This window comes from Nelumbo lutea, chromosome 2 (genome assembly GCF_056320005.1).
Source record: "Nelumbo lutea isolate HS-2025 chromosome 2, American lotus-T2T, whole genome shotgun sequence".
NCBI classification, from domain to species: Eukaryota; Viridiplantae; Streptophyta; class Magnoliopsida; order Proteales; family Nelumbonaceae; genus Nelumbo; species Nelumbo lutea.
Window position 1 is genome coordinate 75,467,239 of NC_142685.1, and position 12,491 is coordinate 75,479,729.

The following is a 12,491-nucleotide window of genomic DNA, read 5'->3' on the forward strand; positions in this document are numbered from 1 at the left end:
CAAAAATTTGAATAAAAAGTTGACCAAAAAATGCATCCAATTTGAAGAATTTAGAATTTGGTAAACGGTATGTTTTTGGAGATGAATTATTAACATTTATCATGCCCTAGAATTTGGTAACTAGTATCTTCCAAAGCCACTCAGGAACTCAGATGCTCAATGCAAGGATTTGTTTAATCTTATAGTTTTAACAATCAATTATTTGCACTTGAAAATGCTTAGACAGTAAGGCATAATTTCCTATGTACGTATTTGTGCTGTTAAGAAGTATCATGTGGCAACTACCACATGGACTTTCTTTTTCACATTTCAAATAAGCATCTCCTTAATTGAAAGTGAAAACAATACAACACATTCATGGGGTGTTTGGGTGTTGTTTTTTCAGATTTTTAGAGGGGGAAAGTTGGTCAATGGGATTTTGGTTCCCATTGACCAAGAATCCCATGTTCTTTTTTTAGATTTGTGTGGGGATCAGGAAAAGTTTATTTTGCTGGGTATCACTTACTCGGGTAGGTGATAACCATCTCCTAGGTGGGTAAATAACTCTCCCACCTAGGGGGAAAGTTGTCAATACTTGAATGGGAGAAAAATGCCCTTTTTAATAATGGATTTTTATGGCTAAAATGGCCATTGCCTTATTTGCATGAGAAATAAAAGAACATGGGTAAATGCACTTACCTGGGTAAGTGTTTCCTAGAAAAAACTTACCCAGGTAACTGCTCTCACCCGAGTAACTTACTGAAAAAATGAATGAGGCCTCAAAATAAAATGCAAAAAAAAGGTAAAATAAAAGAAAAAGAATGACCATTCCAAATTCTTATGCTCAAAGATCACGTAATAGAATGATCCAAATCCCATCAACATCTATCTCATAATGGAATAAACATTCCCATATGTAATTAAACAAACCAACCAAAAAGAAGGAAGCAACCCCGGTCTCACCACCCTCAAATCAGTTTCACACTCCTATTCAAACTAATACTACTTCGATCTCTCCAAGTCTTTTGGCAGTGACAACTTCGTTTGTTCCTATAAGGGGGTGTTCTTTTTTCGGATTCTGAGAGGGGGAAAGTTGGTTAATGAGATTTTGGTTCCCATTGACCAAGAATCCCATGTTCTTTTTTCAGATTTATGTGTGGGGCAGGGAAAGTTTATTTTCATGGGTATCACTTACCCGGGTAAGTGATACCCATCTCCTAGGTGGGTAAATAACTTTCCCACCTAGGGGGAAAATTGCCAACACTTGAATGAGACAAAAATGCCCTTTTTAATAATGGATTGTTATGGCTAAAATGGTCATTGCCTTATTTACATGAGAAATAAAAGAACATGGGTAAATGCACTTACCCAGATAAGTGTTTCCCAGGAAAAACTTACCCAGGTAACTGCATTTACCCAGGCAAGTAACTTACCGAAAAGTGAACAGGCCTAAGGGTTTCTACTGAAACCTTTAATCTAGCTGCAAACACTCAAAATCTGCTAAACCGTTTGTTGGAAGATCCGCCTAGGCCCTCTTTGTCTTCCCGAGGGAAAAGGCCTAGGCTAGACCTAGTTTCAAACCTTGAGATAGATCACTCCTCTCCTGATCTCCCTATTTACGATAGGCTAGAGTCATCAGGGCTCTCTCTGGTAGAACGAATTGTCCCTATTGATCTTACAGGTAGTAGAGAGTCTGACAGGGATTCAAAAGATATTAATACGGTAAGATTTTAGTCTATCTTATTCTCAAGTTTCTTTACTTATATATGGGCGGAGGTGGCTGGCCCTTATCAACCCCACCGATATCCATGTTAATCTTGAGTTGGAACTACCATGGGGCTGGGCACCCTAAGGCAGTTCAAGGTCTTGAGGGATTTTGTCGATAGAATTAATCTCAATTTCATTTTTCTATGTGAGACAAAAATCCTTGATACTAAAATTAATAATTTATCTACTAAGTTGTGTTATCCTAATTATGTCACTATCACCCCTGAAGGGAGAACTGGCGGTTTAGCAGTACTTTGGAAAGCGGGCTTTGTAGTGTCAATTGTGTTGTCGTCAGCTAAGTATGTCTTTCTTGAAATTCAGTCCAATTCAATTTCTTGGTTAGTATGTTTTCTTTATGGTCCTTCTGTTAAACTTCATCGAAATTCCTTTTGGCGACATTTAAATAATTGGTTATAGTCCACTTCTTTCCCCTACTTATTAATAGGAGATTTTAATAAGGTTGCCTCGTTGGATGCCTTAGATCCCCCCACTTCTAATCATATATCTTACCTGGCTTCTCATCAATATAGAAATCTAATTTTAGACCACAATCTATTAAAATTAAATATCCAAGGTGGTGGGATTTCTTGGTCTAATAAACGAAGAAAGGGCCATGTTCAACGAACTCTTGATAGAGCAATAGTTTCTCCTGAGTGGCTTGACCTTTCTCCTAATGCAACCCTCTCCTTAGGAACCAAATAGAGTTCTAGTCATCATCCCCTCATTCTAAATTTAGATCCTCCAACTCGAAACCTTAAACCTTTTAGGTTCTTTGAAATGTGGTTATCAGATAACTCTTGTCAACAAGTTATTAAAGAAGGTTGGAAATTCCAATCCAATGGTTATGTGACTTACAAGTTAACCAAAAAATTAGACAATCTAAAGAAGAATTTAATTAGTTGGAGGAAGAAACCCATTGTAGAACCTAAAGATAAACTCAAATGTTTGGAAGTGCAAATCTTACAGGCAGAACAATCAGAGTCTTACCAAATCTACGTGGCTTGTATTTGGAGTATGAGCAGTCTAAATGGCAATTGGAAAGTTATTGGAGACAGAACTCTCGCCAAACTTGGCTGCAACTAGGAGAAAGAAAAGCAAACTTCTTTCATAAAAGTACTCCCTTTAGGAGGAAATGGAATTACATCGAGGGCATCAAAGATGAATAGAACAACTAAAAAACCTCGCACAATGAAATTGCTCATATTTTTCTAGAATTTTTTACATCCCTCTATACCACCCAAGAGCCTAATAAATTAGAAGAGCTATCACATGTCATAACCCCAGTAGTCTCTGAAGAGGATAATTCTATGCTCCTAACTACTCCCTCAATTGAGAAAGTGAAATCGACTCTTTTCAGCATTGGGAGTCTCAAATCCCTAGGTCCAGATGGGATGTCAGCCATAGTTTCAATAGCCTAGGAGTTTTTCCAAAATAATAAGCTTCTAAAAATACTGAACCACATGTTTATTTGTCTTATTCCTAAAAAGTTGACTGTACAAAAGTCTAGGATTATCGACCTATCAGCCTTATAATTCTATCATTACTTAGGAAATGTTTCATTTCCTTAAACACAAAAAAAGAGGTATAGGATATGGCTCTAAAATTAGACAAGACAAAAGCCTATGATCGGTTAGAATGGAATTTTCTACTTAAAGTCATGCCTCTATTAGGGTTTTTCGAGGACTTCTGTCTCCTGATTAAGGAATGTATCTCCACTGTTTCCTTTTTAGTCCTTAATAATGGTCCTTTTGAAGGCCATTTCTACCCTCCCTGAGGTCTTCAACAAGGAGATCCTTTATCTCCCTATTTATTTACTTTAGCTATGGAGAGTCTTTCTAGATTTCTTTTTAAAGCTGAACAAGATAGAAAAATTCAAGGCATCCCTCTTATTCCTTCTCCAAAAATTTCCACCTTTTCATTGCTGATGATGTGATGATTTTTCTAAGAGCCCATAGAGATGAAATTGCAAACCTCAATCAAATTCTAATGGATTTTTAGGATGCCTCTGGTCAACTAATTAATTTGGAGAAATCTAAGGTTTATTGTAGTAAAAATATTCATCCAAGGTTACAACGTATGATCAGAAAGCAAATTAATATTGGACCTATTAATAGAAATTCTAAATATTTGGGTCTTCCCCTTTTTTGGTCCAGGAATAAGCATGTTAACTTGAACTATATTCTAGAAAATCTCAAAGCCAAATTAAATAATTGGAGGGCTTTGGAAATCAGCCAAGTTGGTAAGAGGATCTTAATTCAATTTATTCTCCAGGCCATCCCTCTTCATGCAATGACCTTAGTTAAGTTCCCTCAAAAAACCATTGAGTGTATGGAAAAAACAATCAAGAACCATTGAGTGTAAGCATCCTTATTGTTGGTGCTCCTAGAACACTCCAACCCTGCCTCAATCTCATGAAGGCCTTGGATTTAAGAAATTAAATCCAGTAAATCAAAGCCTACTTAAGAAAGTTGCCTATAAATTTCTGAATGAATAGCATAAACTCTGGCTCAGATTTGGAAGTCCAAATATCTCAAAAATCATACTTCCTTTCCTTATTCTTCTACGGATTCAAGCTCTATTTACTGGAAAGTTATTTGTCCAAAATTAATTGAATTAGCTTTTGAATGTGGGCATTTGGTAAATGAAGACTCGTCTTTCCTGATTTCTAAAATCCCTTGGATCCAATTAGAATCTAAATTCTCTTGGGTTTCTTTCCCCTTAGCTCCCCACCTATTGAATTTAAATATTTCCAACCTTCTTTTATGAGGGACTTGGAATTTTTTTTTGGTAAGAATAGATTATATTCACAAAATGAAGATTATAGATCAGGGTGAAAATTCACCCAGTTTGCAAGGCATTGCTTCAATATGAACACCTGATTTCGAAAGGCCTTTTTTTACTAGGCTATGAGCTAGCACATTGCTTTCCCTGCCTGAGAAAGCGAAGGAAATATCCATGTTCTTACTGGAATCTAAAATATCTTTACAAAAAAGGAAAGCATCATGAGCTCCAATTGGGTTCTTTGAGGCTAATGCTTGCATCAGGATCTGGCTATCACTTTCGAGCACAAAAGGATCCCTGCAATACTTCTTTGCGAAGTTAGTGCCTTGGAGGCAAGCAAAAGCTTCAACTTGTAGAGGTGACTGGGTTGAAGCAAGCCCAAAACCAACAGCTTCATAGCATCCTAGATGATCTCTATTGATAACGCCAAAACCAGCTTGACCCACTTTCACAAAACGGCCATCCACATTGATCTTCAAGGAGTTTTCCTTTGGAGGCTTCTGCAAAAAAGGGGATCTGTCTTCTCTAGGCGTTTGCAAAGAACCTTTCCATTTTTTCTGCAAAATCATCTTCCTCTCCTTTTAGGACTTGGAATGAGAACCTTATTTATTCTTTATTTCCCCTCCCAGAGGCTACCAAAATTCTAGGAACCCCTATCTTTCCTACTAACAATGATCTTTCCTAGATTTGGCAAAACCATAGGTCTGGAAAATATTCGATCAAGGAAAATTATAAAAATGAAAGAATGAAATGCAAATATTTCTTCCAAATATGACTCTTGAATTAAAATTTTGTCTCGCAAAAATCTGGAAATTATCTATCCCTCCCCATTCCCAATTATTTTTATGGAGAATCATTAACAACTTCATCCCAGTAAAAGAACTCATTTGCTTAGAAGATCATCAAAAACTTTGTGTATTTTGCAAATTGGAAATAGAATCCTCAAATCATCTATTTCTTAATTGTCAATTTGCCCAAGAAGTTCTCTTTACCAATCCTTGGACTCTTCAATTGCAACATATTTTTCAAAATTCTTGAACTTTGGGTATTCAAATTTTGCATAATTTAATCCCTGATCAATCTCTTTTTATGCATGTGCTGGGTTGGATTGCCATGGCCTATTATTACATTTGGTATGCTTGAAATGAACAATCCTTTCAAAATAAACAAATCTTAGCTTTTTGAATTGCTCATATGGTCAATCACTCTTTCCACCTCTCCATGGCTTGCCTTAATGACTCTCAATCTCTTTTAAATCAACTAGGGGAAAGTAAATTCTCTCTTCTTATAAGTCAAACTATAGGCTTTATTGTTTTTACAGATGCAGGAAAAATTTCAGACTCCCTATATACTTATGGCTTCATCATTTTATCACGAAATTTGTCCTACATGAAAATAATTGGAGGATGAACCTCTCAAGTTAATTCTGTCATTCAAGTTGAACTATTTGCTATTTTGTAGGTTTTACTAGAATTTTGAAGAAGTTTGTCTATGTTCCAATGCACAACAACTTATAAGAGACTTTACACAACATGTGGATATTCCTTGGTCTTGCTAGTGGCTTTTTTTGAAAACTAGGATGTTATTAAGGAACCTTCATAAAGTTAACTTTTGTTATGTAAATAGATTATTTAACAAAATTGCCCATGCGGTATCCCAATCAGCTAAGACTAACTCACCATCTTATTTTGTAAGTTCAGATTATCTAGAAGGGATACCTAGGGTTGAGGACTTTATTATCTTTTATGTTTGTTAATATAGTATTTACCTTTCAAAAAGAAAAAAGAAAACTTAGAACAATTCATCATAAGGCCTTGTAAAACCCAAAAACATAAGGCCACCAAATAAGTTTGGTATCAATTTCAAAGATCAAGTGTTTTCCACTTCAATAACCAAGATCCAATTGTTTTTCACTCTAATGAATACTTTTCAGAACAAAAAAAAAATTCAAGGTTCCATAAATGTTGTCACGTGCATTGATGTGTTTAGATTATACTAGCAAGTGCACTAGCCGATCAAGTAATATACTGATGAGTAGAGTATCGTTTCCATGGGATTAATCCAACAACTACTAGTACTAGCTCTGCCTTATGTTATCTGACAGTCCAAAATCTAAAGATTGATTTTCTAATTAATGAACTATCCTATGTATTGTCGGATTAGACCATCTTAAGAAATTAGAGAAAGTGTTTCACGAAAATGCTAGCAGAACCGATTCAACAATTATATCGTTAAGCTATCCAACTGAAGTTGATTTTAGATATGGGTTGGCTATTTCCTAATTGCACGAGCAGCCTCTTTCGAGCACACACCCATCTATTTACAAGCAACAACTCTTATTTTCTATCAAGAATTTAATTGTTATAGATGCATTAAAGACAAGGAAATCGAAGGAAGTCAATTCTTGATGAATGAATGCCAAATGAATCACGCAAATTATCTCCTAGATACATTCAATCCGTCTTCTTGATCAGTTGATCTGATTTCCTAAACCCTTTTTCAAGCGATTTAAGTAACCCAAGAAACAAGAGCAGTTCGACCAAAATTACTCTTATTATTGAAAGCCCTAATCAAGAAATCCCAAGATTGAATCACTATTAATCGGATTAGCTTAAAAGATTAATTACAGATCTGAATTAACATCAATCATGGTTTGCATAGTAGAAAGAAAGAAAGATTCAAACAAAGAAAAACCCTAGTTGAACCTAGGTTACCGAAATGCTGAATTAAAGAAGAAGACAACTCAGAAGTTCTGCATCAATCTCCGATCTCCTTCCAATTCTCCTTCGGCAGCCTTGTGATCCTTCTCCTAGCACTTCTCTTTTCCGTTCTTGTGTCAAGGGGCCGAATCCTAATTTCTCATTTTTTTTTCTTTTATACTCTTTCTTGTAGCTTTTGGTTGAGAGTCCTACTCTCCTTCAAACTCTGCTAAAGTCAGCCGCCTCTTGGAGCCTCCCATAAGGCTGCGGCTGGGCCTCTCTTCTTGATGGGCCGAAGTGCTCCCTTTTCCGCCATATCACCTTGTCTTTATGCTCTATTAACGCTAAATTGTCCTATATTCCTATTTTCCTAAAATTCAGCTCAATTAGGGTAAAAACCATTAAGAATTATTATCAAAACCATGTATAAAGCAATAAAAACAATGTGTAGCACACATCATGCACCAATTTCTCTTTTTTTAAAGACCAAAAGTTAGCTTATATGAGTGAAAAGTTCTAATTACAATGATTAAGTGATTTCATGTTTAAGAGCAAAAAAAATAAATGAGAATTAGGTGACTAACAAATCAATAATGCACAAGATGCAAATATACAAAACAATAACAATAAGCAAAATCAAATGGCCTAGTCATGTGTAGATTTTCCAAGAAGGTTATAATAAGTCTATCCATTGTATCTTTCTTGGGTATTCATCATTTCAAAAAGGTTATAGAGTTTTATCATTAAGAATATGGGAGTCAAGTGCAACTTCTAAGTTTTGACCAGTCAACCTTAATACTAATAGATTTTGTATACCATAGGTAGCAACTAGGACAACATGTGTCAGCACCCAATTTTTGCTTAATCCCTTCAATCCACCTCCTTATACCATCTTTTGATACCCAAAGCTCAAAAGCATAACTACATCAACTTAAGACTTACAAAAACCCAAAATTTCCTCTTTTGGCACAATCCACACATCAAACGAAAACATTGAAATCAACATCTAACAACCACAATCCCTAGCTTTAGAAAACTATAACCTAATTACACATTGAATTTCATTATCAAACTCTAAGGATCCACCGTTCATCACACTAACTTCCTCTCTAGTAGTCCTAATTTACGCAATTTAAAACATTAACTTCACAAAATCAAATCCAACACATTCATATCCAATATATGATGATCAACCTTAAAAATGCCAAAATTTCAATCCAACAGCCTTGAGTGAATAAACTAGATAAACAAGATGAACAAACAATTTCTCATATTTGAACTATCCACCCAAATCATCATCTAAATTTATGCCCACATGCCAAATTTCAACTCCAAATTCCCTTGTTCAACCATCTGATCAATAAAGATTCCAAATTGATGCTTACAATTAAATTACACAAACAATTATAACCCAAGCAACCAAATCCCTCTCATTAACTTTAAAATGATCAAAATGACCCACCCATCCAATTTCAAACTTAAATTTAGGAATGGCAATGGGGCGGGGCGGGGCAGGGACAGGGAGCTTCTCCCCATCCCTGCCCCCATCCCTATGGGGATCCCCATTCCCCGTGATTTTTTATAATGTTAACCATTTAGTTTTTATTTTTTTTTATTTTATTTAAAAAAAGAAAAATAAAATAATTTAAATTATAATCCTATTAGAAAAGATTCAAATAGATTCAATCATATTTTTAAAAATATTAATATATAGATGTATGTGTACATATATACATATATATTAGTGGGGATCCTACGAGGATTGGAGTCCCCGCGGGATGGGGAATGATCTGATCTCCCCTTCCCCGCTAACGGGGATGAAAATTTTCCCATCCCCATCCTTGCAGGGGGAAATCGTCCCCATCCATGCCCCATTCAAGGTGGATCCCCACGGGGATTAGGGAAATGGGGAAAATTGCCATCCCTACTTAAATTACCCCATTTCCTTCCAAATAGGCAAGCCTCCTCATTGGTTGATAAATCGTAAGTTAAAACCATGACATAAACCAAATCTTTTAACCCACAGCTCTGAACTAAGGATGTAAACGGATTGGACCGGATTTGAATCAAAGTATATCTGAATCCGATCCGATAGTGTTAAGGGGAGAGATCTCATAAATGTGGATTTGAATTCAAATCCGATGAGACCATCAGATCTTTGGATCTAATCCAATCCGATTCGATTTTAGAACAATAAACAAATTATTAAAAGAAAAAGTCAAATATAACAATTTAAATAAAGAAACACAAAAAAAATACAAGTATCTTTTCAACTATTGTGATCATATATATACATGTTTTTTATAAAAAAATAAATAATATAATAAATTTACAAAAATGTAATATAAATAAATAAACAAAATATATATTGGAGTAGATCTTCTCGGATTAGATAGGGGTAATCCAAATCCAATTTGATTTCTAATTGGATCCTACTATTTAATCCAAAGATTCAAAGTAGGGAGATCCGAATTCAACAAAATAAGATCATATCTTGGATCATATCATGACCTGATCCATTTGCACCCATACTTTAAACACAAATTTGTTTCTTTCACTAGATTCAAGATGTTCAAAAATTCTTATCCACCAAATTTCATCCCAAAATTCTTTTCGTTTACCCAATTATTAAACGAAGATTTTGTTTTAGCAAATTTCATTAACTATAACATATCTAACAATAGATCCCATCATCCAAACATCATTTGACCATTAAATTAGAAAGATTCTATTTCAATGCACCATATTAAATTGCCCTTTCATTTGTCCCAACTAGAGACCTCAAGAGGGTGGGGGTTGATGTCAGCCCCATACTTGACCTATCAAGACTCTTGGACCAACAAAATTGAGCCTAGTATACTTTAAAAACCCAAAGATACCCCAACTTAAAGTTAAGAAAAGATAAAATAGCTTTTATTGGTGAGTCAAATTTACGCTTTATGCCATTAGAAGCTCCAAATATAAGACTGAAATGATAGGCATGCCCAAGACTCTCATTGGATGCACAAAACCAATGAAAATCAATCCCAAATCAAGGAGAAATGTTGCACCAAAAACGAAAGGTTGACTACAAAGCTTTTCCTTTAAAAACCGTTGCCCTTTTTCCATGAAAACATTCTCTTGAAGACCAAGCTTTGTGATCGGCGAGATTTAAACTTAGTTTTCTTCCTTTCTCTATCAATAGAAGCCCAACTTGAGCCCAAAAGAAGGAAGAGGAGATTTTAGAAGCATTGCTGACCTATGTAAAGATCTCATTTGCCAGAATTCTCCAATTATTTGAGCCTTTAGCTTCAAATTCTTCCATTGTGTTCAGACTGGAGATTTGCAAAAACTCTTTAATCTTCAACAGATTTAGATTTTTCTTGACATTAAAGACTGACTAGAAGTGTTTCCATAGCTCAGCAATTCATTTTAACATCATTTTAGCCTATTTTAGTTGCTGGAAAATTCATGCCAAGGTCACGTACGAGAGGCGAGAGATACACTATTTAGTCTCGGAATTCATATCTGTATCCATTACAACCAAAACCATTTAGCAAGATTTCAAAATTTATTAATGTAAAACTAAATCGTTGTTTCTTTGTTTAGATTAAGCCATTCAAGTGTTATTATTGCCCTAGTTTCACTAAATTTCTCCTAGGGTTTTGGTGGCTTATGTGAATTGAAGCCATGAAGGTTGAGAAGGAAATTTATTGCTTGATGTTGGATTTATTTCTTGGGTCATGTTCAGATCTGGTTTCATGCGTTGTTGCTGATTGTTTGATCTTGTTTGTAATCTGAACATTTTATCAATTTATGTTATGTTTGGTTTAAAGGAAAAAGTAGGTAAAGGAAGGAAAAGATAGGGAAACCTTTAGAAATATTGTATAAATTTCCCGACATTTTCCTATCTTTTCCTTCAAACCAAACATAACCTTAAGGTACCTTTTTAGGCTTAAAAAAGAAGTTTATTGGCTTGAATTCTCGATAAGTATGATGGGATCTGTTACCGTTTAGACATTACCTCAGCATCTCAAAAAGGTGTTACTTTCTAAGGTCTTCATGGTCAAAGCGTTTTATCCTCTGGGTCAATAGTTAATGGTCAGCCGTCAACCATTCAGGTCAATGGGTCAATTTCTGATGTTATTTACATAAAAAATCTAAAGGAAAAAAAAAATAGAAAACTTAATAACCCATTGAATGGGTTAGATGGATAAATGGTTCAACCACTCACGCAATCAATGGTTGTTGACCAAGTTAAAAGTTTTTTTCTAAAATGACATTGAAAGTTGATCCAGATCCGAACCTGTGTTATGACCATCACTAACCCAATCAGCTGGGTCAGTAGTAGGCTTGTTCATGGGCCGGGTTTTCACTCTGCATTAACAGAATTTTTTAAGGTCCGAGCTTGAGTCCGGCCCGACCATCGGGCTTACAAGCGCAGCCCTCATAAAAAGCCCAAAACTCGGACTTGGGCCCGAGCCTGAAGTATATACAGCGGCTGAAGAGAGAGAGAGAGAGAGAGAGAGAGAAATTATAAAGAAAAAATAAAAAATGTATATATTAAATTATTAATGTTATATATATATATAAAATAAATATTATATATTTTATATTATATAAATGAGTCGGACTGGGCCGGTCTTTTTTGACAAATCCCAAGCCCAACACACAATCAGGCTTGGTGTTTTGGGCCCGAGGTCAGGCCCGCGGGCCTAATTGCTGAATTGGCGGTGTTTCTTAGGCCCCATTCGCTTTTCGATAGGTTACTTACCTGGGTAAATGTAGCTACCTGGATAAGTTTTTCCTGATAAACACTTACCCGGGTAAGTGCATTTACCCATGTTCTTTTATTTCTCATATAAATAAGGAAATGACCATTTTAGCCATAAAAATCCATTATTAAAAAGGGTATTTCTGTTCCATTCAAGTATTGGCAAATTTCCCCCTAGGTGGGAAAATTATTTACCCATCTAGGAGATTGGCATCACTTACCTGGGTAAGTGACACATAGGAAAATAAACTTTCCCTGGTCCCCATATAAATCTGAAAAAAGAACATGAGATTCTTGATCAATGGGAAATCCCATTGACAAACTTTCCCCCCTCTCAAAATCAGAAAAAAGAACGCCCCGTTAGAATTAAAGTTGTAACTTATAAGACTAAAACTCAGATTTCCTGTAAGTAAAAATTCTGTTCACATAGTATCTAGCCACACATTAAGAATATCTCTCATAAATTTATGCTAAATTCATGGGATCATGTTTCCAATACATTGTGAGATTCT